Below are 27,713 nucleotides of genomic sequence, written 5' to 3'. Positions count from 1 at the left end.
GAAATTGGCATAAGTTTGAAAACCATTGCTAGCTAGGGTCAGTAATGTTACCCATCTAATAATCAGGTTGTACTACTTGCTGCTCAGAGAGCCCAACTCTGAACCTTGAGATTGTTTCCACAAAGGAAGATTTTTATTACTGAGTGGTGTGCCATCTCAGGAGGAGAGTAGAGTGAACACTCCAAAAGGTTGTCTTTTCAAGTGGTGAATGAAGGGAGATGATCTTGGAGAAAATGGGAGGGGCAGGAAGAGGTTTTCTTCATTCTCAGGTATGAGAAGTCACCAGGCAGTCTGGGTCATCAGTTATAGGGTTGTTGATGACCTTCCTGGAATAGTTGCTCTTTTCTGAGCAACTATTATCAGTTTAAAATGGTCCAGGAGTTCCACAGGCACTGATGTTATCAGCATCCTGAAAAGGAACAAAAATATTTCATTAAGCAACCCATTACCATGGCCTGAGGAATGTGGTACAGTGAGTTAAACTGAACTGCTATCTAAAGACTAAGGAGGGGGACATGACATGCTTCTTGGCCCAGGGCCACAGGAGGATCTTTTCTCTGGGTTTGTCCTTCTAAGGGTGGTCTATGCCAGCAGCGTGAGCAGCCTGGGACCTAGGGATGGCAGTTGGAAGAGGTTTGGAGAAGATCAGGCTTAGTTATTTGAAAGTTCTCTCAGGAGGAATGTGGGAATAAAGGAAGCAGGCCAGAAAAGAAGGAGCCAAGCAAAGCAGCAATTACAGGCAAAGTCCCAGCTTTAGCCTGAACTCAGGGCACCTCTGGAGTGTGAGTATGCTCATCATTTGTCTGTCTGCCTGAAGGTGAGAGAGCCGGACTTTCTGATTCTACCCCATCAGTAACTGTCTGCTTGGAATAACACCTGGCACAGGGCTCCCTGCCTGGGCAAGCCGAGCAACCCAATGGGCGGTCACGGACTGTTTCAGGTGCAAGCTGCTAACTGCATGTCATCCAGGAAGGGAGAGTGGGTGCCCAGAACCCGTACCCTGGGTCCCAGAGGACCTGACCAGGACACTGCCATGTCCACTTTGGCCATCCTCAGCTTTCATTCCACACTAGGCACTGTTCTCAGGGCTTACTTTGTATCTAGTTATCAAACCCTTTACCAGATAAGAGCAATTGCCATCTTCATTTTACAAATGTACTACCTGAGGTGCAGAAAGATTAAATAATTAGATCAAGGATCCACCAGAAAAGTAAGGGTATCTGAACTGAGAATCAAATCCAAGCAGCGGAGTTCCCCAACCATTATTACTAAGGCCACGTCTTGCTTCTACTGGACCTCGGGGCCCCACATGCCTCCTTTGCCTCAAGCTCCAGGCAGTGATGATGCCTCAGAGGGCAACAGAGGGTGCGTCTCTACGTCTTCTTCGTCTCCAAGAAATCAGAATGAGACTTGTGAGGAAAAGGGAATTTTTTTATCAACCAAGAGAGAAAAATCTTAATCTACATGCTTAATTAGGTCAGATACCCATTTTCCTTTGAGTCTTTTCTAATTCTTTGAAGTCAGAGGAAGCCCTGGGCATTGGAGAAGAAAAAAAAAAAATGAAAAGAGAATTGGGAGGAAACCTCTTAAGTGTACACCCCCCCAAAAAAAATCAATCCTCACTTCTTTTTAAGGATTGAATGTAGATAAAGTCGGCTATCAACCTTATCAACGTGGAAAAAATGATGCTTAAAATAAAAACTAGGGCAATCCCCTGAAGGAGGGATGCTTGGCATCTGTCTGCAGACTTTGCTGCCTTGTTGAGGGCCTCACTTCCCCCTTCCCCCTCCATACCAACACCCCCCTCGACACCCCCTTTTTCCCTGGTCCTGCTAAAATACTGAGCTTCTTTGCAGCTCCTGCAGTCAATTGGTGGCTTGGGTATCTTAGATAAAACAGAAGACTGGAAACAGACTTGAAATTTTCAAAGGAGACCATAAGGATATTTCCAAGGAGCAGGATGTGCTGGGAGAGCTAGTGTAGACATGGACGACTGGAGGGCTGCTGTGCCCTCCACTCTGACACTCTTGTGGCAGCTCCAGGGCACATTCCGGGATTACAAAAATATTCTGTACCTGTGCTGTCCCAGGCAGCAGCACTAGCTAGGTGTGCCGATCAAGCACACTTGAAACATGGCTAGCGTGACTAAGGAACTGAATTTTCACTTTGATTTGATTTCAGTGAATTGAGTTTAGATGTAAAGAACCACCTGCCCTCTTGGACAGCTGAGCTCTAGACCTTAACCTTTTATGGACTTGGTATTTCAAGAAGCACCTATAAAAAGAGATCTTTATCTCTGACCCCTTTTTGTGCATTTGTGGAAATGAAGAAACCAAGTATGTTTGTTGAATCTTGCTGCCTAAGCACCCAAGGCAGTGGCTTGAAATAATAATCATGTGCTTAGTTCAGGATGCCATGGGTCACTGATGTGGGATGGGGGGAGGAGAATAGTGCTCACTATTTCCCTGGGTTAATGTGGGCCCTGGTGGCCTGTAGCAGGGTGGCCTCCACCTGGCTGACATCTCGGCTCCCTGCGTTCTCACAGCCTCTCAAAGGCTGGTCTGAGCGTGTGCATATGATGACTGGGCTGGTTCCAAGAAAGGACAGTCCCTTGTGCCCTGAGACTTAGTCTCCAAACTGGTCCACTGTCATCTCTGCTGCATTCTATTGGCCGAAGCAAGCCACAAGGCCAGCCCAGACAGACTCTTCTCTTAATGGGAGATGATGCCGCAGTGACATGCAAACAGTGTGAAAATGGGGAGGCATGAATGTGGTCATTGTTTTCAACCATACCACGGCCCCAAGTGTAATGCAGCCTAAGGTCACAGAGGAAACTTTTTTTTTTTAAGATTTATTTATTTTTATACAAGAACCGGGGTACAGGCCAGATGCGTGGGAGGGTGAGAAGAGTCACCAGAGGCAGAGCGGGGAACAGAACAGGCAGATTGACTGAAGTACACTGCTGAGGGGAGCAGCGGGTGAGACAGGAGAGGTCTGCTGCGTCATGCGGGATTCTCGCCTGCTGGCCAGGATCAAACCCAGCGCTGCAGAGGCTGCACAGTGTGGCGCTCAACCGCCTGCGCCACCAGGGAGGCCCACACAGAGGAAACTTTTAGTAGATCTAGGACTTGGGCTTGGAACTGTGGACTCTCTGACAAGAGTTGACTTATTTCTTGGATTTTCCGTATAACCCTTGCCACCTGAGTCTATTTCTTAGTCTACAGAAAGATGATGAAACACCGTGAATTCTCTGACTTCCCCCAGTTCACATTGGTATGAGGGTTAGATTTGGTGGTTGTCCTAGTTTGGGCTCTGGGGAAGGGCAAACACTGCATGGAATTCCTGAAAACAGGTTCTTTTGCAAAAGACTGGAAGTAAGAAATTAATGCGTACAAATATGAGGTATTTACAATTGAATCCATCCTTTTGGAAAGAAGTTCATGAAAGATTGAGTTTGGAAAGGAGAGAGTTTTTTCTTCCAGGTCTTTCTGATTTATAATCCACCCACTTCCTATCCCTTTCATAAATATGATGTACTTGAGTAGAGTGATCTAAATATCTTCCTAGTTCCAGAAGCTTGACAGTATTTTCACATTGATCTCGCATTCGATAAATCAAGCCTCGCGGATCTGTGAACTGCAACACCAATAAAATTGCTCTGGAGGAGAAAGGCTGCTGTTTCTATGTTTCCGTTTTGCCAGCCATGAATCTCCACAATGGCACTCCTGCTGACGGAAATGCCTTGAAGCAGCTACCTCACAACTGTCAGTCCAAATTTGTGTGTTGTGCCAAATCTCTGGCTCACAAGTCTTTACTTGTGAAAATAAACAGCATTAGTACTAGAAAATTCTTCAGAGGGAGGGGCCGGTGGGAAAGATAGTGATGATCATGAAGGTCATGATGAGGCTGTTGAGCAGAGAAGGTGGGAGAGAGGGAGGAACATTGTGGAGGGAGGAGGGAAAGAGAGGTATAAGGGAAGAACAAGATGGATGGGAAGGGACAGAGGAGGAGAGAAGAGGAAGCGGCTGGGAGGATAGCCCTGTAGGGGTAGCAGTAGTGAGGGAAGAAAGGCTCAGGAGGCCCACTTCTGAAGCTGTTTCCAGATGCAGCCCCCCATACCGGGATCTTCCCTCTCTGGGGACCAGACTCTCAGGGGCACCCAGTAGGAGTCCCCAGTTAGTGACAGAATTGACTCTAGTCAAAGGACCCCTGAATTTCTTCTGTTCTCTGGAAATATGTGACTGCCCATGAGCTGCCTCATTTCTTGATGTCTTTGTTCTCTCACCTGCATAACAAGCTGGGCTACATGAGATGGGCTTTTTCTTTTTTTTAATACTTTTTAGCTAGAAAGCTATCTTTGTGGAACTTTTATGAAGAAATAATACATAAACCCCAGATGAACAGGGCTGCTCTATTCAGTTTGAAAACGTTTTTAGGGGCCTCCCCTGTTGGTGCAGCGGTTGAGAGCTGGGCTGTGAAGCTGCCCGCAGCCTCTGCAGCCCCTGTTCAATCCCCGGCCACCAGCGAGGGTCCCACATGGTGCATAGACCTCTCCTGCCACGCCTGCTGCTCCCCTCAGCAGTGTATTTCGTCAGTCTGCCTGTTCTGTTCCCCGCTCTGGCTCTGGTGAATTCTCTCACCTACCTGCGCTTCTGACTGTACCCAGTGCTTGTGTAAATAAGTAAATAAATCTTAAAAAAAAAAATATTTTTAGGTTGGGCTTTCTGGAATCAGACCCTGAAAGGAAGAAGGAGGGAGGAAGGAGGAGGGAAGCAGGCCATGGCTAGAAAGAGGATGATCAAAGGTACAGTTTCAGGCAAATTCCCAGCCCTTGGCCTGATTCTGGGGGGTATTCTGGAACACTTGTGCCTCACAATTTATCTTCAGCACAGGACGAGAGCTGAGATGTCATACTCTTGGCTGGAGGCCAGCCAGGAGGCTGGAGCTTTTAACTTCCTGTTCTCCCTGTTGGTCAAGAAGCTTTAGCAGCCCAAGGGCAAGCCTCTGAAAAGGGGTCACAGTAACTTCTTCTTAGTAGCAGAGTGCTGCTACTTGTGGGATGTGCACAAGGACCCAGCAGAAGGAATCCTAATGCATTTGGGCAGGGCACCAGTGATGTCTGTCATGCCATCTTTATGAGCCTCCCCCAGAGCTAGGGGCTGTGTAGGCTGCTGTGTATGAAGAAATGTGGCCATCCTAGACCAGTGAGTCTCTAGGCGACCCACCTAGGATGGAACCATGTAATGGAGCCCAGCCCAAGTCAACAGAACCTTACCACAGGCCTACAGAATTGTTAGCTAAATAAATAGTGGTTGTTTTACGTCATTAACTATCTCATACATTATATGCAGCAGTAATACCTGGTACGGAGGCAGTGAAATAACCTGAATCTTGGGTCTGATTTCTATCCCAACAAATATCTGTAGGTGGAATCTGAATGTGGGGTCAGTGATAGAGTGAAAATTGGCCTCTTTCCAGTTTTTATTTTACTCTACCTTATAGTGGCATTGAACTTCATAAGACACCAGATAGTTCTGCCTGGAAGGAGGCAATAAGAATAATGTCTCTCCAGTTATTACTGAATTAATGCCAGACAATTGACCCTTTCTTTCAAATCATCCTGGCATTTCAAGCTACTACTGGATTTTAATCTGCTGCCTTATCATCCTTGAGGTCATTGCTACAATGGAATTTGTTCTTGAAAGATAGCTCAGCTTCTTTAAAAAGAAGGCAGCAAATAATATAAAGAAGGAAAGAATAAAATAAGATTACCTGGCTAAGCAAAAAATAAGGGGCCATAAAAGGAGAAGGAAGAAGAAATTAATTGAACTGTGCTTTGAATGATTGGTTTGGTGGCCAACTTCTTATACAGTTAAAATTACAGTGGGGAGGTTAGGTCAATATCCTGTATATATCAGACATCTCCTATGACTTGAGTTGAAGTTATTTTTAAGCTTCAGAGGAGCCCAAATACAAAAACTTAGTTCAAATGACTTTTTCAGAGATTTTGCAGATGTGCAACGTATCTTATATTCTGATTCAAGCGTGGTACCTATTGCTCTGTTTGACATCATTCCTTCCCCAAATCACCACATTTGCATAAAAATTAATATGAAAAGTGTGGTGAGCTGTTAGGCAGATGGAAGCCTTTGACTAATTAGTTGAGACCGGTGACGACTTTGGAGACATGCTTCAGAACAGATTCTGCGCTGACAATACTCTGCAATTACAGGAACACAGTGTCCCTTTCCTGGGACTTGAAAGGGGAGGAGATCCCAGGCACAGAGTCTGCTGGGCTGACTTTGGAGGACGAGTCACTGAAAGATTGTGCAAGGAACTTAGGGCTCTGCTGCTGACAGCCCTGTTGGCAGAACTGCCAGAAAGTTCTCTCCAGTTTCCTCAGCTCCTTTCTTCTCCTCTCCATGATCCTGATGGCTAGAGAACTTCTGCCTGGTCTGCTCCAGACGCTGTCACATACCTCTCATTTTTGGCACTTGTTGTCTCTGGAATATTCTTGGTGTGTAAAAGAGCCACCTGAAGGGCTGTTAAACCCACACACCTGTATGATAACCCCAGAGATCTGGATTTAGGACAACTGGAACAGGGCCTGAGATCTTGCATTTTTTTTAAGATTTATTTATTTATGCACAAAAGAACTTGGGTACAGGCCAGAGATGCTGGGGGTGAGAGGATTCACCAGAGACAGAGTAGGGAACAGAACAGGCAGACTGACTGAAGTACACTGCTGAGGGGAGCAGCGGGTGAGTCAGGAGAGGTCTGCTGCGCTATGTGGGTTACTCCCTGGCCGGGGATCAAACCTGTGCTGCAGTGGCTGCGGATTGCTTCATAGTACAGTGCTTAACCCCTTGTGCCACCAGGGAGGCCCATGAGAGATCTTGGATTTTTAACCAGCTCACAGCTGATGTTGATGTTGGTACGGGGACCATGTCACTGGTACTTGGAGTGAGTGGCTCTGCTTTAAGAAAATGTACATTGATTTAAGTATTGGGTTGCAAACTGGTTTTCTAGAGATCCTTCTAGCCCCCAGGTCAGTTTTTTTTTTCCCCCTCAGGATATTTTAAAAGGAAATGAACCCACAAGTATGTAGATACCTTCTTTTCTAGACCAAAAAATCTATTATTGTCAGTGACAGCAATTGCTTGGTGGTTAGTACTGACATGTCCATTTAGAGGGAACATATACTACACAATTTATTGCAGTCCCCACCACTCCCTGTCATACTACACCAGGCCCACTTCCATCATTTCTTTATGTTTGGTCTCTGCTGAGTCCTAAGTTGTCTCTTCATTTTAAGTTTGTACAATATGAATTAATTAGCATTAATCTTTACAGATAATACATTTATATTTTTATAAGGGTATGGATAAAGCCCTAATTCAGAGATGAGATATTGTGTGGACATCTCAGACCTCAGAGCTAGCTTCTGTAGAGAATTGTGGGTCTTCTCCAAGGGCCTCACAGAACAGTTCCCTGCCATGTCTCCACGAAGAGGTTAACTTCATTTCCTAAGAACTGAAATGTAAGAATGTGCACATAGTTGAGAAAACACTATGTATGTCTTCTTGGAAAAGAAAACCTTTATAAAAGCAGGAATTTTTACAACAATGAAGGAAGGGTAATTAAGACTTTGGTTCAGAGATGCAAAAACATTTACAAAGTTACTACTTATTAAAGATTCCATTTTGTCCTTTACCAATTCCCTGAAAAATGCTATGTAGTTGATGATTCCTGAAGCACAGTCTGGGTTCAAATTCTATCCTGGTGGTTTACCTTCTGCGTTACACTGTCATTAAATTACAAAGTGCTGGAGAAAGCTGGCTTCCCCCTGCATAATCCACACCAATGTCACAGGGTTATATGTGATGAGGCATGAAAGATAAGGCATGAAAAGGTCTTAGAATAGCCTGATGTCTAGGGAATGTGCGATAAATACCATCTGCTTCTCATTGTGGAAAGTAAATTGGCAGAGGGATCAAGCCACCCTTTCAAATTCCTACCCCACCAGGAATTAGCCATGTGATCTTAAGAAGTATTCCCCTTTCTTTTATTCATCCCTTCAACAGATATTTATTGAGCCTATTTCCTCATTGGCTAATTGAAGATAGAAGTATCTACCTGATAGAGTCATTGTAAAGATTCATTTTTGTAAAATATTTTAGATGGCACCTGACACCTGTGAATACTTCTGTTACTAGGTTGTTGTTCGGTCCACATATAATAGCTATTTTTATAAATTAAAATATGGCTGAATACTGATAGTTTCTATAGTTTAGATTATACAGGTACTACTATTCCTCCTTTTAAATAGCAGTGTTGTTTTATTCCCAACAACTCTGCGAGTGACATACCAGTAATTTATTGCTCTGGAAACAAAAAAAAAAAAACTACCTCAAAATTGGGAGGTATAAACAACAAACCTATTATTTCCCATGAGACTGTGGATCAGCTGGGTGGTACTGCTGTTCTAGAACTGTCCTGACTAGTCTTGACTGAGCTCACACATGAGTCTAAAATCATCCACTAGGATGGATGGGGACTGACTGGTCTTGGGTGTCCTCACCCATTGTCTGGGCAACCAGGATGACTGGGCTATGGACCTCATTCTCCAACAGACTAGTCTGGGCTTACTCATGGGGAAGAGCAAATTCCAAAAAAGAGTGCAAGACTGTTGGGTCCAGGCTTGGTACTTGTGTAGTATCACTTCTGCTCTATCCTGTTCCATAAAGTGATCACATGGTCAAGTCCAGATTCAAAAGCAGGGGAAATAGATTCCACCCTTTGATGGTAGGGGAGGGCTGCATAGTCACCTTGCCTCCTGTGAGCAAAGACACTGGGAGGGCAGAGAATCCAGGCCTTTTAGTTTTTCTTTCCAATTTAAGGCTGGAGATATAAATAAAACCATTTTCCTTTGCCTTGGCATTTATATTATTTAACTTAAAGAATGATTTTTGACAAGCATTACAATATTCTCTAGGCTTCGCTGATTAGGAATTTTTATCTTCTTTTTGGGCTCTCTCCTAGAATTTTAGGAGGCTTCTGACTGGGATGTTCATGTGTTTCCTTTGGTAACTTGACTCCATCTTGTTGGGGTGTCATTACTAAGGTTAAAAACTAAGTCCCCACTCCTTGCCCAGCTGGCAAGTCTGGGAGACTTGATAGAGCTTCCATATGGTCCACTCCTAGGTATTTACCAATTCCACTCCTAGGTATTTACCCAATGACACAGAAACAGTAATTCCAAAGGGCACCTGCACACCTATGTTTATAGCAGCACTATTTACAATAGCTAAGCTATGGAAACAACCCAAATGCCCAAAAGTAGATGACTGGATCAAGAAGATGTGGTACATATACACCATGGAATATTACTCAACATTCAAAAAAGATAAACACATGCAGTTTGCAGCAACATTGGTGGAGCTAGACGGGATCATGCTCAGCGAAATAAGTCAGAAAGAAAAAGAAAAATACCAGATGGCCTCACTCATAGCAGGAATTTAGAAAACCTAAATAAGAGGCCGGGAAAAAGACTAATCAATACAAAGTAAAATTCAAAATCAACAAGCAATTATAAACCAGAGACACACTATGGGGAGGGTGGGGGAGGCAGGGAAAGAAAGGACTAGAGTCAAAATAAGGGGGGAGGTGCAATTTTATGGGGAATATAACCAAAATGAAAATGCATCCATTGTACAAAGATGAAAAATGATGTAAGTATTATATAAAATAAGATATTAAAAAAATAGATAAGGGAAATTGATAAGGTTGTGGTGGGAACCAGCTTAAGACCATCCCCTTGACCAGGACCTACAGAGCTCAGGAATGAGGAAATAGAGTCAAGACACATTTTGTGTCAAAGGTCTACACCCAAGGCCAAATATCCCAGCAGATAACTGGGAAAAACTAGGGTGGAGGGAGCATAAAAGAGAGCCTCAAAATCTTCTTCCTTCTCCCAGGATATCTCCCCTCTTGCCCCAGCTTCCTTGCAGGGCACTTAAATAAATCTACCTTTTCTGGTGATTTCTTTCATTTCCCCTCCTCCCCCATACCTCATACCTCCACCCTACACCCAATTTTCCCTGCAACACATCACTCAAACTTAAAATACAAGAATTATCTTTGCAAGAAAACAAAATAACTAGATAGCAATTTGGTTGGTTTAACCAGGCCTCTTTCTGATGAAATAAGAGTTGCTCTTGAAGCACCTGCACCCCTATGTTTATAGCAGCACTATTTACAATAGCTAAGCTCTGGAAACAACCCAAATGCCCAAAAATAGATGACTGGATCAAGAAGATGTGGTACATATACACCATGGAATATTACTCAGCATTCAAAAAAGATAAACACATGCAATTTGCAGCAACATGGATGGCGCTGGAAGGGACCATGCTCAGCGAAATAAGCCAGAAAGAAAAAGAAAAATACCGGATGGTCTCACTCATAGCAGGCATCTAGAATACTTAAATAAGGGACCAGGAAAAAGAATAACTATAAGAAAGAAAATATCAAAATCAACAAATAACTATGAACAAGAGACACTCTATGGGGGTTGGGGGGTGGGGAAAGGAGGGCTTGGGGTCAAAATAAGGGGGCTGTAATTGTATGGGGAATATAAAAATAAAATTTAAATAAAAAAAGAGTTGCTCTTGATATTCTTTTTGTTCAGTAACTCTAATAATCAATGAGGACTCTGAAGAAGACATTGCTAAATATATTGTATTCATATCAGAAGGAAGGGGAAAAGTCTGGCTTCTCTAGTTGTTAAAATCTCAGTTACAAAGGACTTTATAAAGACTCACAAAAGCTTTATGGATTAAAATAAGAAAAGCTAAATTTTTTTTTGTGTGATTTTGTGCATACATTAATTGGTTTCTCTTCTCACCATTCTGGTGAAGGTACTAATACTATACCAGTGTTACAGGTTTAAGAAAATGGAGGCACTGAGAAGTTAGAAACTTCCCAAAGTCACACAGCTAAGAAGAGAGTTAGGATTTAAACCCAGGAACCCTGGGTTGGAGGGTTACAAATTATCCAATTTGTAATAGAGTAAATGATTGTTCTATCTTTACTCAAATGATATTTTGAGTAAGAAGTGAAATCTTTTCAATTCTACTAAAGGTCCAGAAACCATGACTAGGATCAGTGAATTAATAGAGAAGATTGGAGCTCAGTAAAAACAAAACATAACCTAACTTTTAGTGTTGTCCAACAACAAAATGTGGTGTGAGGTAGGGAGTCCTAGCTACAATGAACACCCTGGCTCAAGAACCCAGGTCTTAGAGAGTGAATTCAATTCCTAGCTCTTCAGGTAGGCTATGGAAACAACCCAAATGCCCCAAAATAGATGACTGGATCAAGAAGATGTGGTGTATATATATATATATATATATATATATATATATATATATATATAATGGAATATTACTCAGCAATCAAAAAGATAAACTCATGCCATTTGCAGCAAAATGGATGGAGCTGGAAGGATCATGCTCAGTGAAATAAGCCAGAAAGAAAAAGAAAAATACAGATGGTTTCACTTAAAGGACAAATGTTGAGGATACAAATAAGGGATCAGGGAGAAAAAAAGTTATAATAAAGTGAAAAGAAAAATCAACAAACAACTATAAACCAGAGACATTCTGCAGTGAGGGGAGAAAGGAGTAGGATCAAAACAGTGGTGGGAAGAGCACAAGGCACTATGGTGATGCTACACGGGTGAATGGGTGGTAGGAATTTCACAGGGACTATAACTGAGATAAGAAAGCATGCATTGTACAAAAATGAAGAACAATGTAAAAATATATAAAATAAAATAGTAATAATAATAATTAAAAAAAAAAAAACAAATCCTAGCTCTTCGATGTCTTACTCTGTGCAAGTATCTAAGGCAACTGAATTTCTTTTGCTCAGTTTCATTCTTAAACATCAAAGTAAATATAACAAAGCAGCCAAAATGAAAAACAACTCTAAGTACCCACCATACATTATTTTGGATAAAGTAATATATTTAAAGTTCACGATTCATTATAGATCACCATCAAGAATTCATTTCCTTTCTTCCAACGTCATAGGATATGGAAGCTCAACAGAGCTTACAAGAGATCACATAGGAATAGAAGAGATGGGACTAAGGATTCTTGCATCGGGAAAGGAGTTAATTTATCTAATTAACACCAAAACCTCTCCTGCAAGCTTGTTAGATATGCAAATTCATGGGCTCAACCCCTGACCTACTGAATCCCAGTCATCTTAGGGTGGAGCCCAACAGTCTGCTCTCTAGGTGATTCTTATGCTCCCTAAACTTTGCAGTGCACTGGCTAGGTGACCTCCAAGGGCCCTTCCGGCTCTCAATCTGTAGTTCCCGATTACCTCTCCCTCACCACCACCCATTTAGTAATTGCTACCAATTGTTAAGTGCCTCCTCATGCTCAAACATGAGAGTAAATACTTTGCATGCCTTTACTTAATCCTTGCACCAGAAGGGTTGGTATTATCGTCATCTACCCTGTAGAGATGAGCAAATTGAGAAGGCAAGGAAATAGCAGACTGGGATTCCCACCCAAGTCTTTGGGGCTCTAGCTACTGTAAGTACTCTGCTAAACCAAACACCACACAATCTCTCCCTCTCTCTTTTTAAAAAAGATTTATTATATTTATTTATGCATACAAGAGCTGGGGTGTAGGCCAGAGGTGTAGTGGGGTGAGAGGATTCACCAGAGACAGAATGGGGAGCAGAACAGTCGGATCCATTGAAATACACTGCCAAGGACAACAGCGGGTGAGACAGGAGAGGTCTGCTGTGCTATGTGGGTTAACTCCCTGGCCAGGGATCGATCTCATGCTGCAGTGGTTGCTGATAGCTTCATAATGGTGACTTAACACCTTGTGCCACCAGGAGGTCCCCACAATCTCTCTCTTAAAGCCAAGGGCCCAGAACGAGCTATTTGTTTCAAATGGATGCTATTTGTTTCAAATTTGATATGACACTGAAATTAATCTACTGACTGCAGGCAAGTCATAGAGACAGCTCATCTAGAAGGTCCCTGGCTGAATCCTCTCAAGACTAGAGAAGCTGGGAGGTATGAGGATATAGAGAAAGGGTGGTTCCTCCCAGGGGAATCTTCAGCAAGACCTGGTGGGTGGCAGCACCGCCTTAAGTGCCCTGCGATTGAGAAACACAGCTGTAGGTAATTATTTTCCCCTAGCTATAAATAAAATAATCCTAAGGAGAACAAGGGAGAAAGAGCTGTGGGAGAGCTCTACTGTGCACTCCCCCATCAGCTGTTCTGGATGATAAAGCAATGAGTTGCTTTTAACCACTTCCTGTCACCTGCTGCCTTTCTTGCTGCTGGTGTCTCTACAGGAAACAGTTCCTAAAACAGAATTTATGGTCAATAGAGTGTGCAGAAGAGGTGGTTTCTCCTACCACCCATGTCTGTGGTCCTGACGTAGAAGAAACCAGCAGCACAGACCCAAGATCCAAGGAGTTCATCATACAGAGGGAGAGACCTGGCTTCCCATCACGCTAGGATCCTGCCTTACCCTTTGCACCTGTCCCAGTCACAGGGATGCTTGTGTCTGGTGCCAGCCACAAAATGGGGCACTGTTCCTTGCAAATTGAGACCTCTATACCATACTCAATGGTCAGGATTTCAGATGATTTAAGGATGGCTCCTGAGCCTAGCCAACCCACCCCCATTGCCAAAATGCTACAAGAACACCATTACTCCTTTGAAGAAGCACTCTTTTTTTTTTTTTAAGATGTATTTATTTATGTGTACAAGAGCTGGGGTGCAAGGCTAAAGGTGTGGGGGGTGAGAGGATTCACCAGAGACAGAGTGGGGAGCACGACAGTTGGATCCACTGAAATACACTGCTGAGGGGAGCAGTGGGCGAGACAGGAGAGGTCTGCTGTGCCATGTGGGTAGCTCCTTGGCTGGGGATTGAACTCGTGCTGCAGTGACTGCTGATAGCTTCATAGTGCTGAGACTTAACCCCTTGCACCAGGGAAACCCTGAAGAAACATTCTTGTCTTGAAAATTGGCAAATACCATGAGGAGGGAAACATGCCATGCCTCCCCTCTCACGTGAACCTCTGTGGTCAAAAGTCACTTTTGATGACCATATGTTGATGGGTTTGAGGTTGGAGAATGCAGAAGCTCTAGATATTTGCTGTTTATAGTGTGGTTCTGGATCAGCAGTGTTGCAACCCCATGGCTTGTTAGAAATGCAGCCTACGGCAATGCTGCAATGCCGATTGAATCACAATCTGCACTTAAATACATTCCCAGGAGATCTGTGTGCTTATCAAAGTTTGAGAGGCACCGATCTAGGTGGCTAAGGCTGAAATGGGGCCACAAAGCAGCCCTATGGGGAAAAGAAAGGAAAATGGATTAGCCTGCTGGGCAAAGCATGCCTATTCTGGAAATGCAAGCAAAGTCCTTAAAAATGTTTGCAGAGCAGAAAGCAGCTGAAAGATCAAGGTCAAATCTCTACCCCTGGGTGAATTTTTAGATATAGAACATCTCTTAGTGACCCCGTGTGGACAGAACCCTATACCCCCAGTGAACAATAAGGAAAGTAAGCATATCACCTGGCTGACATCTGCTAGGCAATCTTCCAAGGCAAAATGCTGGTTAACAGAAAACTTCACATTACAATGCTCTGACAAATCGTCAGCCATCAAGACTTCCATCCAGCACACTTGTGGTTTGCAGTTCATGTTGAAATGTTTTCAGGAGGCGTTTGTCTTAGAGCCAACCTGTAAGCTTCCCAGAGGCTTGCAGTCCAAGGCCACAGAGATCCCAGGTTCTTGAGTCTGAAAGTGGGAAAGGATCATTGTTCTGGGTACTGCAGGCAGGGGAGGGATACGAGGGCAAGATCAGGAGGGCCTGTACTGAGACCTGGGGTCCCTTTGTGAAATTTCTTCTGATTAATTCAGGTCCAAACTGATATCCAGGCAGAAAAGAGTAACAAAAAAGGCTCTGAGGCAGCTGGTCACAAGTCCTTAAGAAGGGACTAGTTTATGTTGACCATACTGCCAGTCATTATAATAAACTGGAAATCAAAGTTCTAATTCAGTTATGTATTTGTTCCCTAAACATTGCTGTTCATCTGTACTCTAGTAATTTCAGTAAAATCTCATAGACATAAACTCAGTGAATCTGCCATGTCCAGTGCCCTTCAGCTGACTTAGGTTCTCTAGAACCGACTTCATAGTCAGTGATTTTGCAGCTATGATCTGAAATGCGCAGGAATGAGAGCTCTATTCTGCAGGAATCTGCAATGCATCCCTCTCTAAAGGGAAGCTACTCTAATTCAGATAACCTTAGACTGACTTAGTGTAGAGGCAGGAATGGGCCACAGGACAGGTTTTCTGATCCAGCAGACTGGGGTAAAGGAGGAGAGAGTCCTGGAGCCCTCAGTGGCTTTTGCAGGCTTTTATTGGGATTTACTGGGTACACAGCAGGCAGGGGTGCTGGGGGGCCGGAAGGCCGGCAGTCCTCCCAGCCCCCAGCAAGTCTTCACTCTATCTGGGCTCTCCGGCCTTCTCTCTGCTTCTCTGCTCTTTTGTTCGTTCTGCTGCTTCTCGGCTTCTGCTGGCGTCCCTGTGACACCGCCTTAAAAGCCCAGTCTTAGCCCAGGTGAATCCCATCTACCTATGCCCACACCCTACTCCAGGTGCCCGCCATCAGGCATGCATTCAGGACTGCAGGGTTCCGTCATCTTTCCTGATGGCGGGAGGGCAGAAAAGCCTGACATTTTTTCCTTACCCTACACTTAGGGTTCCAGGTAAGGATATATCATCTACCATGAAATGGAACACATCAATGGGATGATTAGCATAAAGGGAAATGTCAAATTCTAATGAGATGCATAGATACTGCTCTGATACCTATGGAATGTTGTGGCCAATCTCTGCCATGTTATTTATATAAAATATAAATCTCTTCACCACCTTTAATATGGTACTCATGTATTTCATTCTGTTTTAAACTCTGGAAGATTATTTTCTCATACCCGTATAGTGAGAATCGTGGACCCCGGTTAGGGGGAGAGCAGCAATTTGCAGAAGTGAAAATGGTTAAGCTTTAAATGAAATAAAGTAGATATGAACTATTTACTGAAACGAAATGAGAGAATTCAAATGAGGTAATTATCTGACACGCAATCTTGTTAGGTCTAGAATTTCAGGGAGAGGCCACTTGTTTACAGGCAAGGTTCTTATTGCACAAAGTTTAATTGGGGATGCTAACATGTACCTCTGCTCTAATGTGATGTCTCACCCACAATAAACCCCAGGGTTGTTTGTGAATCATGAACATATGGTGGCCTGTAGAAGGGTCTCTGTCCAAAAAGCCTGGAATAATTCGCCAAGTGCCTGCTTTTCACCTGACCCAGGAATTAGATTCACTCATTTCCTCAGGTGCTACTCCAGAGGTGAGGGTGCTAAGATTGAATGTGATTAGGGCAGGCAGACTACCTGTTGACCATGACAGTGAGGTAGGATGAGACCCAGACAGAGAAAAAGCAAGAGCAAGGGTCCTGTGGTAGGAATGAGTTTGACATGTATACATATATTTTTCAACAAACCTAATACCCCTTAGCATGTACCAAGGTCTGATTTAAGCACTTAGCAAATAATCCATCAATTAATACTCACAGAAACCTTGTGATATAAATACTAGTATGATTTGGAAAATACTGTTTTTTACAAATGAGAAAGTTGAGGCATGCAGAGTTTCAGTAGCTTGCCCAAGGAACATGGCCAGTCAGTCCTGGAGCTGGGATTCAAACCCAGGTCCGATCCCAGGATCTGTGCTCGTCACCACTTTGCTGGTGATCCCCTCACCACTGCACATTGGAATACTTTGGGGATTTTTCAAAACTACTGGTGCCTGATTCCCTCTCTCACCCATTTGGATGTAATTGGGCTGGACCAAGAGTTGGGCATTGGGATTTTTGAATGCTCCCAGATGTCTGAGATGGGTGGCAGATTTGGAGAGCAAGGGCACCATACCAAACCATGTAACATTTGAGGGTCTAACATAAATCAGTGTTTCTAGGCTGATGAACAGGGGAAGGAATGGTATTCTCTCCCTTATAGCACCTGATGCTTAACTTTTGCCTATTAATGCATTTGTCAAAATGGAATGCAGCCGCATAAATAAGAGATAGTCTAGTTTGAATTAAAAGGATACTGGCCACACATCAGCAGTGCATATTTGTTCTGGTCTCCATGCCAAGTATGTAGACACCTTATTGCCTGACCCTGGGAGAATGTTCTACAAAGCTATCAGGGGCTAATCAAGTTGGTGTAGGGCAGGCAAAGCTAGTTCCCAAACTCTGTGACTTGAGCTCATCCTTTGAGTGAGTCCATTCTTATTTTTTGCAGACGTTGATGCGCAAAGTGAGCCCTGGTTGAAACTTACCCTGTCAATGGATTGGTTCAAGGTCATGCTGCAAATTGCTTTCCATTCACCAGAAAGTTGGGTAAAATTAACTAGTTGTCAGTTTTGGGCAGTGGGCTAAGTCTATGCTGTGTCTGCATTGGGATCACATTCTGCATGGAAAATTAGGGAGACACCAGGGAATTTATGTTGTCTGTAGATACTATAGACCTGGAAAAGGACAAGAATTATGTCATTGGTTCCAAATATTGGGCTCAACATATTTCTAATATCTCTCTAAGGTGGGAGCTACGTTTCTGCTTGGTAGATCTCCGAGCAGGTTATATGGCCATTTTGGGCCCTTGGCTCAAGTTTGGAGTAGGGTGTGGGTAAGTTGACTGGAGCATCTACAAGGGCCCTTCCAGAGTGTCTCATATCTGAATGAGGGAAATGACTATTCTGGAGGCTGAGGAAATGCTGATTAAATAAGAGCACAGGGAAGTTGAGCGAACTTCCCGATACCACCTTTGGTGAGTTGTTGAACTGGAATTAGAACTGGAATTAGAAATGAGGATGCCTTTGCCAGGCATGGCTGATTAAACTCCACACCCCTATTCATGTGGAAGGAAGCCATCCAAGGACTCTCAAAAAGGCAGTGAAGCGATGAAAAGAGGTGATTAAGGCACAGATGCCAAGAGCTGGCTCCATATTACTTACAATCCTACAGCATAACATTTTATGTGATTATAATGTTTCACGAGGGTAGCAAAGACTGTGCTATAAAATGGCCCATCAAAGTCCCAGCTGGTGAACCAGGGATTAAGAACAAAGCTGCAGGTTAGGAAGCCAATGTCATCCACATTCTCCATTCGTATGTACAATCAGCATTCACAAGGAATGTCTCAGAGCTGACACCCAGTGTAAGGATTTATGCAAATGTTCATTCCACAGAAGAAAAGTCAGATACTTATCAGACCCTTGATTTAATTCTGTGTCTCCAATCGTCCTAAAATGATGACATGCTTAGAACCTACATGAGTTGTATTTATTTCTGACTTCAACCACTTAGATCACCTTGGAGATTTCATCGAAGAAATAAGCCAAGGTAATGATGTTGGTAATATGAGTATTAACTAAATGACAGGCATCTATGAATTCCAACCTATGGATGGTGGCAAAGATACAGACGACATGAAAGGGCCATGAGAGGATTCACAGTCTTCTTAGGGTTCTAGAAACCAGGCGGCTATTACAGGTAGTCTGAATCTTGGGGTGTGTGTGTATGTGTGTGTGTCTGCCTCTCTCTCCTCTCTCTGTGTATATATATACATTGTTTGTATATATGTACACTCTATATATTTATATACATGCACACATATACACACATTCATATACACATGTATATGTATATACACATTTTAATGTGGATTCTAGTTGAATAAAAAGTTTACTGATATCACATTGATTTTTGTCATTTTCTATTTTCTTATTTCATTTTCTATTTCATTTTTTCTTACCACCATTCCTTATGTCTACTTGTCCTTTTCCCCCTCTATTATTTTGCCTGCTTTGTCCTTTATATATTATGTCCTATTTCCTCCTTATTAACCTTAATACCCCCATGGTGTTTATTAAAGTCCACTAGTTCTGTAAGTATTTTACTTTATCTAATAGTCTGCTCTATAGATCTTTCTAATATTTGTTTTTTTGTGATTCTGCTTTGCTTTCCTGCACACAAATCCTTCAAGCTCTTCCTGTTTTGCTGAAAATGACCATATCTCATCTTTCCTTATGACTGAATAATATTTCATAGTGTTGGATATCCACTTCTTCTAGATGCAATCATCTATTGATGGACATTAGGTTGCTTCAATGTTCGAGCTATTGTGAGCAGTCCTGCAGTAAATGTAGAGCATTATGTTTTTTTGCATTGATGGTTTTTTATTCTTTGGATAGATGCCCAACAGTGGGATTGTTGGGTCATACACACTATTTCCATTTTCAGTTTTTTGAGGTAAATCCAGATCACTTTCCCTAATGACTGCAACATTTTGAATTCCCACATTTTTTATTTTCTTAATCAGTAAACACTAGCAATTTAATAATAACTACTCTGCTCCTTTGCCTTGAAATAAAAGGGTTATTTGGGTTAATGATGTTGTAGTAGGCAGCAAAACCAAGTACCGGCAATGTGGGAAATGTGTACCTGCCCCCTCATGCTCCAGGCTGGTAGAGTTCTAGGTGGAAGAATTCAAAATCTGCCTTCAGACCCTGGACAGAATCAGGCCACTGGACAGAGTGGCGGTTGAGAGTGCCAGGGCACGCGGGACTCACCTACTCTGGAGAGAGGAAAACTATGTCTTAAGGCTTTAGCAGAATAAATCCAGGGAGGGAAAAGATTGGACATGGAGGGTCTGGAATTGCACTGGCTCTGGATGAATGGATTTTGGGATCTTTTAACAGGGGCGGGGGAGTGAGAGACACCAGAGAAGCTACTGTAGATGTGAAATATTGAAAAGGAAAATATCAGAAAACAGGACTTTAAAGTTAGTATGGACAAATGGATACCCACTTAGGATATTACAGGGAAGATTCAACTACATTTTATATTTGGTTTGACTGATAGATTATTTCCTTGACTATAATACTACACAGAGATGAACTTTAGGGGAGAGACTCAAAAGCCTTGTCTTATATAGGCTGTAAGCCATGCTTTTTATAGTTTTCTTGTCTAGCTGTGAGGCTTTACAAAGACAAATATTGCAGCTGGGGGAGCTTTCTGAGCCCAAGGAGGCTGACACAGCGAGTAGGTTCTGAACTTATCATTCTTAATGAGTGAATATTAAAGACCTTGGTGTTAATCAGTGTGATTTTTTTTTAAAGATTTATTTATTTATGCATACAAGAACTGGGGTACAGGTCAGAGGCACGAGGGTGAGAGGATTCACCAGAGACAGTGGGGAACAGAACAGGCAGACTGACTGAAATACACCTCTGAGGGGAGCAGCGGGTGAGTCAGGAGAGGTCTGCTGTGCCATGTGGGTAGCTCCCTGGCCGGGGATTGAACTAGTGCAGCAATGGCTGTAGATAGCTTCATAGGTTGTGACTTAACCCCTTGTGCCACCAGGGAGGTCCCCAATCAGTGTGATTTGCTGGCAGTAGGTGTGTCAGAGTTTGGGGTAGTAGATCAGCAAAAGAAGTCACGAAAGGGAAGAAATTAGGGTATTTTATCTGCTGTCATTTTTTAAAAGAAGGAGAAGTGACTTGAATTGGGAGAGAACAAGTTGCCTTTTGCAGATGAACAGCACCATTATCAAGAAATGCCAAGAGGCAAGCATCGCACCAAGCAGTTTAGTCCTCATTTGAAGTTATGGAAGCCCAGGATTTGCCTGCTAACCATGAGTGCCCTGCCGTGCCCCTCTTCCTGTAAAGGGGGCAGCCGTGCAGCACTGGTGACCATTGTCAGGTGGAATGTAAAAGGAAATTTCTAGTGCTTTGCTTCACCACAGGGAAAACTGAGTTTATTCAAAACCAGAGGGAATCATACAAAATGGAAACCTAAAAAGCCTTGGTTAGATTTTTCTCTCTAGTTTGCTTCCAAAGCGTCTTGTCATTTTCATTCCTACCACTCCTTACAATTATAGCCAGCGAGCAATTATGTATTTAATGTCTTGCTCCTTAGCCTCTAAGTTCCATGTGAGCCGGGATAGTCTTATGCATGGATATGTCCCTGGAGCCCACATGCCGTCTAGCTCGTGGTAGGTGCTCAATGATTATTGCTTCATTGAGTGAGTAAACTCACCCTGACCAGGGGTGAAGTGGAAATGAACACCCACATCTAGGGGATGGATGGTGAAGGAATGTGATCCGGAGGAGAGAGATAAGAAGAAATTCTGCACATTTAGAGTTTTTGGAAAAGCAAGGAAATTCCTCCCCCTGAGGTTGAGGTGGGATTTTCTAGAGCATTGCTAGTTAAGGTGCGACCCATGCACCTTAAGGTGCATGTTGAGGAGCCTCAACATCACCCGGGAGCTCAGTGGCTATGGAGGATCTTGGCCCCACCTGCTGAAATACTCTGCGTTATAGTCTGAGAAACACGGCTTTCTGTTGTGAGCAAATATTCTTCTTCCTACCATAGTAACGGCCCCGCGAAAGGGGCACTGAGCAAAGTGACCAAGGATGAGGAAGGAATGGAGGTATAGGCCCCACTGGAAGCATTACACAATAGGAGCGATGTTCAATCTTTTCTGTTGCTGTCTCATATCCTCCATTGTTTGCTGCTGTCTTTTGAGTTTCATAAGCAATGTAATAACTGTTGCCTTGAACTGCTCTCCAGTCATACTCTGCAGTTCTGCTGGATTGAGACTCCTCTTGGGTTTTTTTTTTTTGTTCCAGCATTTGTGATGTTCTTCTATATCTTCATTTTTAGTTTTTATGGGTTGTAATAGGAATGGACTTTCATTTTGTTGCCTTTGTCCCTGTTGAAGTAATCGGACAACTGGTACCGGCGAGGGGTAGTAGAGGAACATAACCAGGGCCATCGGGCATCGAAGGGTCCCCTTTAGTGAGCATCAGTGTGTCAAGCTCCTTCTGTGCTGTGGGTACCAGAATTGCGTGGTGGGGCTCCCTAGTGATCCCCTCCTCTAAGGCAACTCCTTGGTCTCTTATAATCTTGTTTCTGTTTCTACTCTAGGCTATTTTTGGGCACTAGATGCAGCACTGGGCTGGATTATAGTTGATATGAGGTCACAGGCTGAAAGTTACTCTCTTTTCCAGAACAACCTGGGTGATTCAACCTATTCCTTTCCTCTGGTTCAGGCTCTAGCTGTTCTATATACTGAGCACCTCTGGCCCAAGCCAGCAATCCTTGCTCTGCATCCCCCTTCTGTATCTCTCCAACAGTGTACCCTCTGTCCTGGGTGCCAACTCTGTTCACCTCTTTAACCAATGTAGTGCTGGGTCCAATATGAGTATGGGCCTGGAGTTGGCAACTGTAGGGAATTCTTCACAGCAGCCGCCCCCCCACCCCCACGGCACCTTGTGGGTTGTACCGCCCCCGGGTCACTATAACCCCAGTTCACTTAAAGTTTTTCCTACTTTCTTTTCACCAGACAGCTGTTCCTACTGTGTGCTGTGGTTGTCCATTTTTTCCTCAAGGTTTTGACTTGGCATGGTTCTGCTGCAATCTAGCTGTGAGTATATGGGAGAGCTGCCATCTTACCAGACTTGATGTTCACTCCTTAAATAAGTGCCCTGCTTTTAGCACAAAAGAAGATAAAGCAACCAGATGTAGTCACCAGGCCTCATGCTGGTGTGTGTGAAGTGAATGAAAGATAGCAAAGCTTTCCAGCTTCTGTGACTACAAACATTTCTGACTTACAGGGGGCAAAGTCAAAGCATCCGAATTGAGAAATGATAAGAATAAAGTGTGGGTGGTTTGTCCAGAATTTATTTACACCAATTGTCAGAATTTATTTATACCAATTGGCTGATGCTATGAGTGGACCCTGCAAGGTAAACCATTGATTATACCAATGGTATAGATTAAGGACAATCACTCTGTGTCTTGTGGAATTTGGGGATGCTGGGGGTGAAATGGGCTTGAGAAGGCCAGATGCAGCCACAACCACTATTTTTTAATCTAGAAATGGACTACTTATATGACATTTCAGGTGGATGACTAAAAGATGGCTTGGAACAGTTTTAACTTAAACAATTATAAAAGGTCATGGGCTGTTTTTAGAGCCTCCTTGTAGGAAATGAGATAAAAGACAGAGACTGAGGACATGGATTTCTGCAGGTAGCTATTATTTAATACAAATATGCTGCACTCATAGCATCAGCACAGCTTGTTCCCAGATCCTGCAACTGAGCGTAGAGTTTGTCTTAACATATAACACTGGCCATCACTAGTAATTGGCTGGAAATGACTCTCAAGAAGAAATTCATTTGCCAGCTTGGGTTCCAGAAAATAGAAGGGTATGTCGATAATTTCTCTAATTATCGGTATTTTAGTAATATAATGATAATTTTGTATGGTGTAGGATAAATGAGCTAAAAATCAGGCTTTTTACACCCTCTGACCTTTAGCATCTATGACCAGCACCTGCAGTCTTGCATGTGCACCTATAATTATGAACACCTGGGCCTGGAGATCATGGAGCATGTGCATATGTAAATAGGGACATTGTAAAGGCAGGACAGGACACTGTGCAGGTTATCTAATCCAGCAGACGGGTAAAGGAGGAATCAGAGTCCTTAGTGGCTTTTTGCAGGTCTTTTTATTGGGATTTACCCGGTACACAGCAGGTAAGGGTGCTGGGGGGCCAGGAGGCTGGCAGGCCTCCCAGCCCCCAGCAAGTCTTCATTCTATCTGTGCTCTCCGGCCTTCTCTCAGCTTCTGCTTCTCTTGCTTCTCTCTCGGCTTCTCTTTTGGCTTCTTCTGCTTCTGCTGGCATCCCCATGACACCGCCCTTAAAAAGCACAGTCTTAGCCCAGGTGAATCCTATGCCCACACCCTATTCCAGGTGCCCGCCATCAGGCATGCATTCAGGACCTCAAGGATTCATCATCTATCCTGATGGCGGGAGGGCAGAAAAGCCTGACATTTTCTTTACCCTACAGACATCTTGCGCAGGGATGAGGGGCTGTAAGGGCGGAGTCACTGTGAGGCGGGAGGTCAGGGAACGGAGGCAGCAGAGAAATACTGAGAAGAAAGCTGCCTGACCCTGATTCAGCATTAAAGCCCTGTAGAAATGTACTGGAGGCTCCAAAATTATCTTTTTGTCTGAAAGAACTGAAGATGAATCTATCCGGCCTGGGGTGGTTGCAAAACATATGGGACAAAAGTGAGCCTTTGTCATTTTTCCAACCTACTCAGCACTCTTTGAACTCCTTTCCTCTTTCTGGCGTGTTGCCTGTGTTGCTAATATCTCTGCAAGTGTGGAGCCCACGATTCATTTCCCCCCATTCTCCCATGCACTGAGATACCTCGAACCGCATGCACCTGTGCAAGACCTCTTCTAAGTGGAAGAGAGCAACAATATGAAGCTGATACCAATAGGACGCTGATTTTTGTTTTCAGAATTCTTAGTTGCAGAAAAGTTAGTTTAAGCAGAAAAGAAACAGTAGAGTATTGAAGAATCTCCATGAGAGTCAGAGCTTCAGGTCTAGAGGCTACAAAAGGCAACAACAATGCCCAAAGAACAGGATACTGTTAGACATTTAGGGCAGGGAGGGAAACACCCAAAGAAAATTAATGGCCAACTATACCCAGGACTCCAGGAAACACTTGCCAGAAGGGAGGAAGGAAGTTTCCCAGCCCAATCTACAGGCAGGCCCATAAGGCCCAAGGAGAGCAAGAAACACCCAGGGGGAGCTATTCCCTGAAATTAGCCAGTGTCTGATGATAAGACGTACAACTTGTTTGATATAGGCGTACAGCTTTCTAGGATATAAATGGTGGACATTCTGGCATCTGGCTGCCAACATCAGTGGTGCAAGCAGGGTACGTGAAAAAGTATCAGACTTTTCCACCTTCGCGCCATTAGCATTAATGATGGATCCCTGTGGTCCTACATGCATGCCTGATAGCATACACCTGGAGTGGGTGTGGGCATACATAGGTGGGAACACCTGGACTGAGACTGGGCTTATAAGGGCGGCATCATGGGGACTCCAGCAGAGAGAAAAGAGCAGCAGAACGAGAGAAAGAGTAGCAGAACGAAAGAGTAGCAGAACGAGAGTAGAACCAGCAGAGAAGCAGAGGCCACGAGAGAACTCCAGAGAGCCCAGAGTGAAGATTCGCCGGGAGCTGGGAGGCCTGCCAGCCTCCTGCCCCACTGCGCACACACACCCCTGCTTGCATTGTGCCTGGTAAGAGCTGAATAAAAGCCTGAAAAAGCCACTGAGGGCTCCAGGACTCTCCTTTACCTGTCTGCTCAAATCATAGATATCCTGCATTGTGACTTCCTGCCACTATATGCCACTTAAGGCATCTTAATCTATTTGCAACAGGATAGAGTCCCTGTTGGAGTAGAGACATTATAGTTGGATTTTGGGTTTCCTGGATTTAGGGTTCCTTGGTTCTTTACTATGGTGTGAGAAGAATCCACAGCTACGTCTTTAGCAGAAGCTAAAGCAAAGTTTATTTAGAAACAGTATAAAAGGACACCCAGGGAGAGGTCCTTAGGTGGGCAGAGTCCTGGATAAGCAACTGCCAGGAAATTGTGGGGGCTCCAGACTTAAATGGAGTGGAGGAACTGTTCACTCTGTCCCTTCTGGGGGTGCACTGTGCAGGCACTTCCAGCATGTAGTTTATCAGTCTAGGTAGCAGGCTGAGTCAGGGCAGAGTGTTAGGGGTTTTTCCCAGGTATTGTTTGTCCTGTTTAGGAGAATTGCTTTTGCTTTATCATCAGAAACTGGCTAATTTTGAGGAATTGCTCCCCGCTGGGTGCTGCTTGCTCTCCTTGGACCTTATGGGCCTGCCTGTAGATTGGGCTGGGGAACTTCCTTCCTCCCTTTTGGCAAGTGTTTCCTGGGATTCTGGGTATAGTTGGCCATTAATTTTCTTTGGGTGTTTCCCTCCCTGCCCTAAATGTCTAATAGCATCCTGTTCTTTGGGCATTTTTGTTGCCTTTGTAGCCTCTAGGCCTGAACCTCTGACCCTCTTCAATACTCTTTACTCTTTCTTTTCTGCTTAAACTAACTTTTCTGTAACAAAGAATTCTGGACCTGTGGCTGAAAACAAAAATCTCTAGTTCTTTATCTTTCATTGTTTTAATTATCAATTGCTGCATAGGTAATTTATCACACACTTAGGGACTTATAACAAAATATTTTTGTCTCACAGTTTCTGTAGGTCACTAATATTTAGGAGTAGCTTAGCTTAGAATCTCAGTTGCAGTTGCGATGTGGGCTGGGGTGGCAGTGAACTAAAGGCTTGACTGGGGCTGGAAGATTCACTACAGTATGATCGCAGGTTGGGGCTCTTTATTGTTATAGTTGGCCTCAGTTTATCTGCACATAGACTTCTTTTCAATTCTGGTTGATTCCCTCAGAGCAAGGAATCCATGAAAGAGAGTGAGAAATTCTCCTTTCTATGCTCTCATCTGGACTGTAGCACATCATTGCTTCTATCACATTCTTTTTATACAAAGTGAGTCTCCTCTTTACAACAAGGCAAATGAGTGGCTGACACAGATACAGATTTTTATGAAAATCCTGATGGGCAAGACCCTCACTCCCAAGATTGAGTCCAAAGACACCACTGAGAATGTCAAAGCAAAGGTCTAAGATAGGGAGGGCATACCCCTGCCGCTCCCCCCCACCCCCGCCCCGACCAACAGCATTTGATTTTTGCAGTGTCCATACTCTTTCCATCTACAATGTCTGAAAAGAGTTCACCCTTCACTCAATGCCTGGCCTACTGGTCCTGCCATGGGAATGTCCCCTCTACTGGCTTGTCCCAAAATATAATGCAACAAGATGATGTGGGCAGATGTCCTGTTTGCCTGTATCCCTACACTGCCAGCTGAAGTGTTGTCACACCACAGTCTGTGCCCCAAGAAGGTCAAATAAGGCCCTTCCGTGAACTTCTCTTTTGGCTGCAGGGCAGCTATATGTGGTCTCAATAAAGCTTCTCTTTCATTGAGTGAATCAATAACATAAAAAAGCTAATCGCTAAGTAGTCCACACTTAAGGGGTGAAGAAATAGGCCCTACCTTTTGAGTGGGACAGTATCAAAGGATTTGTGAACACATTTTAAAACCACCAGCACACTCTTTGGCATATAAATTTGCAGCACCTTCCCACAGTAGGTAAGCTAACGTGCTCTGCCCCACCACCCTGAGCTGAGTCATTTGGCTTCACTTGGTCAAAGAATCTTAGCACACATGGTAAGAGGAGAGTTTTGAAAATGCCTACTCTTGCTCTCTTCCGTCTTTGCTGTTACCATGAGGATGGACCCCAAGTAGTCCATAATGAAAGCCCATGGTACCAAGTCAAGTATATTAGTTATCTGTGACCACATCATATATTATACATAAATATAATAGTAAACATTTATGTTTCAGAGAGCCTGTGATTTAGGAATCCAGGTGTGCCTTACCAGGTCCATTGTGGATGAGGCTTCTGGTTCAGGGGTTCTGATCATCTGGAAAGAGGCTGGGACTGGAAGACTGAATTCCAGGATGACTCAGTCATGAGTCTAGAGAGTTAGAGCTGGATGTTGAGACTTTGTTTTCTCCCACGGTGAATCTCTCCATAGGGGCCACTTGACTTCATGACGTGGTGTCTGGA

At 43.7% G+C, this 27,713-nt stretch overlaps 1 long non-coding RNA gene across 1 annotated transcript; it reads right to left on the bottom strand.

Annotated features, from left to right (window-relative positions):
- Positions 1 to 319: 319 nt before the first annotated feature.
- On the bottom strand, positions 320 to 27,713 carry LOC119253642 (uncharacterized). The gene is made up of 3 exons (XR_005127176.2): positions 27,523 to 27,713; positions 14,618 to 14,842; positions 320 to 409 (listed from the first exon to the last, which is right to left on the bottom strand). It is a non-coding gene; the product is annotated as an uncharacterized LOC119253642 (long non-coding RNA).

This window comes from Talpa occidentalis, unplaced genomic scaffold (genome assembly GCF_014898055.3).
Source record: "Talpa occidentalis isolate TD23 unplaced genomic scaffold, MPIMG_talOcc4v2.1 talOcc4.10, whole genome shotgun sequence".
NCBI lineage: Eukaryota > Metazoa > Chordata > Mammalia > Eulipotyphla > Talpidae > Talpa > Talpa occidentalis.
This window is presented reverse-complemented; position numbering and strand designations above follow the sequence as displayed.